General features: G+C 48.4%; 1 protein-coding gene and 1 long non-coding RNA gene across 6 annotated transcripts in view; one reads left to right on the top strand and one right to left on the bottom strand.

The window, feature by feature from the left end:
* The window catches only part of rnf130 (ring finger protein 130), a 41,807-nt gene that overhangs the window by 20,819 nt on the left and 15,988 nt on the right, over positions 1-5,000 (bottom strand). The gene's annotated exons all lie outside the window — the stretch shown is intronic.
* The window catches only part of LOC122128561, a 14,571-nt gene that overhangs the window by 550 nt on the left and 9,021 nt on the right, over positions 1-5,000 (top strand). For both annotated transcript variants that reach the window (XR_006151443.1, XR_006151442.1), the window contains exons 1-2: positions 1-54; positions 855-1,217. The exon at positions 1-54 is cut by the window's left edge. This is a non-coding gene — a long non-coding RNA (uncharacterized LOC122128561). The remainder of the gene's footprint in view (positions 55-854; positions 1,218-5,000) is intronic.

Below are 5,000 nucleotides of genomic sequence, written 5' to 3'. Positions count from 1 at the left end.
GCCAAAAGAGCAGCGAAGAAAAATGCCAAGGTCGGCCAAGACTGATAAGCACAGGTAAGGCGCAATCTAATTTCCCCGTGGCGGCAGCTCAGTCATACACGCCCATTGATCTGAATGCGTGTCGTCACCGGGACGGCACCTCAGTCATACTGTACATGGCCATTGATGCGTGTCGTCACCGGGACGGCTCACAGGCAGTGTGGCACTCTGCTGCTCAGTAAGCTGTTGGTATACAGGAAGTGACTTTCTATCTACTGAACATTTATTCACAGAACACTATATATATTCATAGCTTATACGACGCATCAAACGGAAGTTGTATTGCTTCACACCTTTTTTTGGGTGGACTTTTGTGTGTGTGTGTGTGTGTGTGTGTGTGTGTGTGTGTGTGTGTGTGTGTGTGTGTGCGTGCGATAGGTGTGTGGGCCACTTTTACACACAGCTGAGCTGTTAGACATCCATTATTACTGGTGGTGTATCACATTAGATACGGTTTACAAAGGTTTCCTTTGTTCGATACTCCTCTGCCTCGGGGCAAGGTGGCATTGCCCCAATGCCTCCAAGGGTTATATAATACCTTAATTAAGGACGTGGCTGCCAAGCCAATTAGTACCCAAACAAGTTGGCTTAGTAAACGCGAGTCATTCGAGACCACATGTAGTTTCGTGTTGTTGCAAACTGAAGAATGTTGAAAGAGAAGTTAGAGGGAACAGCTGATTCTCATGCTAATTCACGCCTTTGAGACAGAAAAGGCAGCCTTGTTTTGCGGCGGTGCGCTTTTGATGCGTCACATGAAATGGCAGGTCTTAAAATGTAATTGACCATCGCCTGTGATCTGTGCTTAATGCCCGCAGGTTGAGAGCTGTAAGGACGGATTCTTCTGGGCAATGACAGCTTTGTGCCATCACAAAGCAGGTAATCTGAAAAATCAGAGAGTGCTTTTGCAGAGGGGGAAGCTTCGCATGAAGCCTTTTGGAGATGGGAGAACAGGCAGTCATCAAGGGATCTGTGCCGTCAAGGAATTACAGCGCAAACATCACGACGGATGTTTACAAAGATTTACAAATCATACCTGTGGAGGTTAGAAAGGTATTCAGACTACTGCAGCCATTGGCTTTCCTTACTGGTCCAAGCAGACCAGAGAGAGGAGACCAGAGAGAGAAAGACTCGGAGCCCAGATAGAACCTGAATACAGCTGTGAGAGACGCACAACACAGGTACAGTATGTGCACATTTGTCTTCCTGGTAATTGCCGTTTAACTGTAATTTAATGGGTGTTGTGTAAGTCCTGTAAAGTCACCCTGATCCACTTGGGGAGGGACACACGCACATAATCCCAGGGATGAGAGCGAGAGCAAGAGGCACAGCGAGCTGTGGGGAGCTAACCTGCCTGACCGGGGCGAGGGCGAGGGAGGAGGGGAGGGGGGAGCGGTGCGTCAGCAGGGGATAGCGAGGCATGGCGGGGACAGTCCGCCTCGCTCCGCTGGTGACGGATGAGGCTGGCGGGGTGCACGGCGTGCCGTTTGTCTCCATCCACGTCGCTCCCCAGAACAACAGTCCTACATCACCGCGTGGTAGCGGCCGGGGAGTGCTAGTGGAGCATGCCTAACTGACATTCATGCATTAGATACTGGCCTCAGACCAGTGCGGAGGCCTAGGGCAGCACAAAAAGGCACAGATGTCTATATACTGAGAGACATCTCTGTAGAACTAACACCGTTTAGAGTCAAACGGCTGCAGCACGAGATATTCTTACCTATCTGCTAGCAGATTTCAAACATACCTAGATGAACACAGTTGGCCACTGCTTGCAAGTCTGCTATCTGCTTGTACACAGGAAGATTCAAAACAAACAAGAGAGCTTGTAAGCTTCTAGAAACGACTCTGTGCAGATCTGTCTCTCTTGCGTGATGTCAGTCATCTGTCTGAATGAGGTACACATAAAACACAGGGAGGCACTACTCTAGAAAATAAACACAGGGAGGCACTACTCTAGAAAATAAACACAGGTAGGCACTACTCTAGAAAATAAACACAGGGAGGCACTACTTCTAGAAACATAAAGACAGGGAGGCACTACTTCTAGAAGCTACTTTGTGCAGGTCTGTCTGTCTCTCTCTTGCGTGATGTCAGTCATCTGTCTGAATGAGGCACACATAAAACACAGGTAGGCACTATCGAGCGCTCCCTCTCTCTGGGCTCCCTCAGGAGGGGGCTGTCAGATTAAATGCTGGCGGCTGCTTGTTGCTTGACTCCAAGGGCATCGCTAAGAGATTGCTTCCTCCTCGACGGCACCCACCGCGCCCAATGCCAATGTAAGTGCTCTGAGGAGATTAGAGGCTGATGGGGAGGCCTCCCCCTCATCCATTCATCCATCCCTCTTCTTTTTTCTTGCCCCCATGTGCTTTGATTCATGACCTGCAGTGCATCCATCTTCCGGAATTTTCCCTCTTCCCCGGTCTGTTAGCATTAGCATATTTGACGTGTTTCTGTCAATCCCGGTTGACATTACGATTGAGACAGAGCGCTTCACAAGGCTTGCTTGCCTGCCTGCACCTTGGTCTTAAGGTTTAAAATACAGGGAGGTGAAGTCATTAAAGATTAAAGATTGATCATTCTTTTTCAGAGGAAAGCCCCTTTAAGGTGCCCTTTAGGCCACAGCTGCATGACTCAGCAGTTTAGGCTAATCTGCCAGTGGGTGCCATGGGAGATGAGTGTGTGTGTGTGTGTGTGTGTGTGTGTATGGCTGATGCGATGCAGGGCACCTTTGTGCCGTCCTGACTGACAAACAGAAGGGGATGGGCAGATGGAGGGAGGGGATGGGGTGGTTGTAGGATGGAGCCGGGGGAAGGAGGTGAGGAGGGGTAGAGGAGAGAGTGTGCTTGGCAGCGGAGCTGTGACATTGGTGAGGGTGGGCCCACAGGTCTACTTCCAGGGGGATTTAGGGGTTGGTGGCTTTTTTTTAAATTGCATTTTCATCGATGGGCACTGTACCATCTGCAAATAGAGGCTGGCAAAACTATAGCTGCAGCAAAACGGCATTACTGTGGTCTACAACAATGGCAGCGGCTTCTCTTCACAAAATGATGTTAAGGCAGGGGCAGTGAGGATTTTCTTTTGGGCAGTGAGGAGGTCATAGGTCATCCTTATACCAACACTAGCACTCGAGCGCATGTCTTGGCTACAAAAATAGCACCACAGACCTAAGATGGAAATGAAGTATTTGGATTAACGTCAGTAGTCTCCAGCACTGTGGATTACATGACTTTTTCCATATTAGTCATAACTCTGTTGGGGGCTTGCCCTAATGACTAAGGAGACAGTTTTCTTTCAGCGGAGCTGTGATTTTCAAACATCTTAATACCTTGGTAGCAAATGTGCTTAATCACATATTCTGCACTCACATACACTTACACGTGCCTACATTGCCTACATGACAGTCTACACACACACACACTGAAACGCACCACCACAAAGATTTACCTACATGTTATCATGGAACCACCTACATTTATGGCCTTTATGGCCATGGGGATCAATGGTGAATCACAGCCAGTCAAAACAACTGGCCGGCGGATTGTGCGTGCCTCATAAATCATTACCTTTATAACCGCCTGGCTCAGGCTGCCCGTCACACAGCCGGCTGCACAGCTGTAGCACACACACACACACACACACACACGCGCGTGCACACACACACAAGCGTGCACACACTGCACATGTGTAAATATGTGCACACATTAACACCAAACACAAATACACATTCTTGTATATGTATATAGAGAGCACACACACACACAAACTCACGTGTAAATACACACACACACACACGCACACACACACACACACACACACACACACACACACACACACACACACACACACACACACACACACACACACACACACACACACACACACACACACACACACACACACACACACACACACAGACACAGACACAGACACACACACACACACACACACACACACACACACACACACACACAGACACGGTCCAAACAAAAAAGGGACCCTAACCGGAGCCAACAGAGGAGTCCTAAAAAAGCCTGTCTGCGAGTCTTCTGCATCCCATTTCTCATGTGACTCCACACACTCTGGCAGTGTGTGCATGGCCTAATGAAGATGGGGGCAGCTGTGCCTGCTCATGCACCACATCACTTTAAATCATGTCTGTCTTTCCATTACGATACATCCCGCTGAGCCACAGGATAAATATAACCCATAGTATGACGCCAAACTACGCAACACTGGAGCTCGTCACCTCCTCTCAACTCAAATTGAGAAAGAAATGTGACTATGGTCTGGAGGGGTTCACTTTTAAAGGATATGGCAGTCAGAGGTGAGTTTACATGGCTTAATGGCTATGCATTTAACAGAAAGAGTGAAGAGAGTGAAGGAGAGGAGAGGAGAGGAGAGGAGGCTGTGCGCTGGGAGCAGTTTGGCTGACCTTACGTTGATGACTCAAACAAACATTCCATGTACCTGACCAATGGGAGGGCAGCGTCGGGCTGACCTTCACCTGTCTGCAACTCTGACTGAGAGATAGCTCTTCAGCAGCAGCTGCCACTGCCACGTGAGCCAGGGACAGAGATGCTGACGAGTTGATATCCCCCCCCCCCCCCCCTCTCTCTCTCACACACACACACACACACACACACACAGTCTTGTTCAGACACAGTCACTGAGTAAACTCAGGTCAACTCAACTCAACACATGCTCATACAAACAGATACATTTTCAAATGTACTACTGTAATTCGCAACTATTCACACACAGACACAGACAGACAGACACACACACACACACACATTTTTTCTTTGTTTTCCTCTTCCTGCTGGTAGTAGTTTTTAGCATCAAATCTACAGTACACAACAGGAGCACACTCCTGTGCAGGTATTAGTTCAAATGTCAAATTATTCACAATTGTACACACCTTACTTATTTCTAAGTTGAAGAGTAGGGTATTTTCTATTGTG

This window comes from Clupea harengus, chromosome 20 (genome assembly GCF_900700415.2).
Source record: "Clupea harengus chromosome 20, Ch_v2.0.2, whole genome shotgun sequence".
NCBI lineage: Eukaryota > Metazoa > Chordata > Actinopteri > Clupeiformes > Clupeidae > Clupea > Clupea harengus.
The sequence above is the reverse complement of the archived record's forward strand: the minus strand, read 5'-3'. Positions and strand labels throughout refer to the sequence as shown.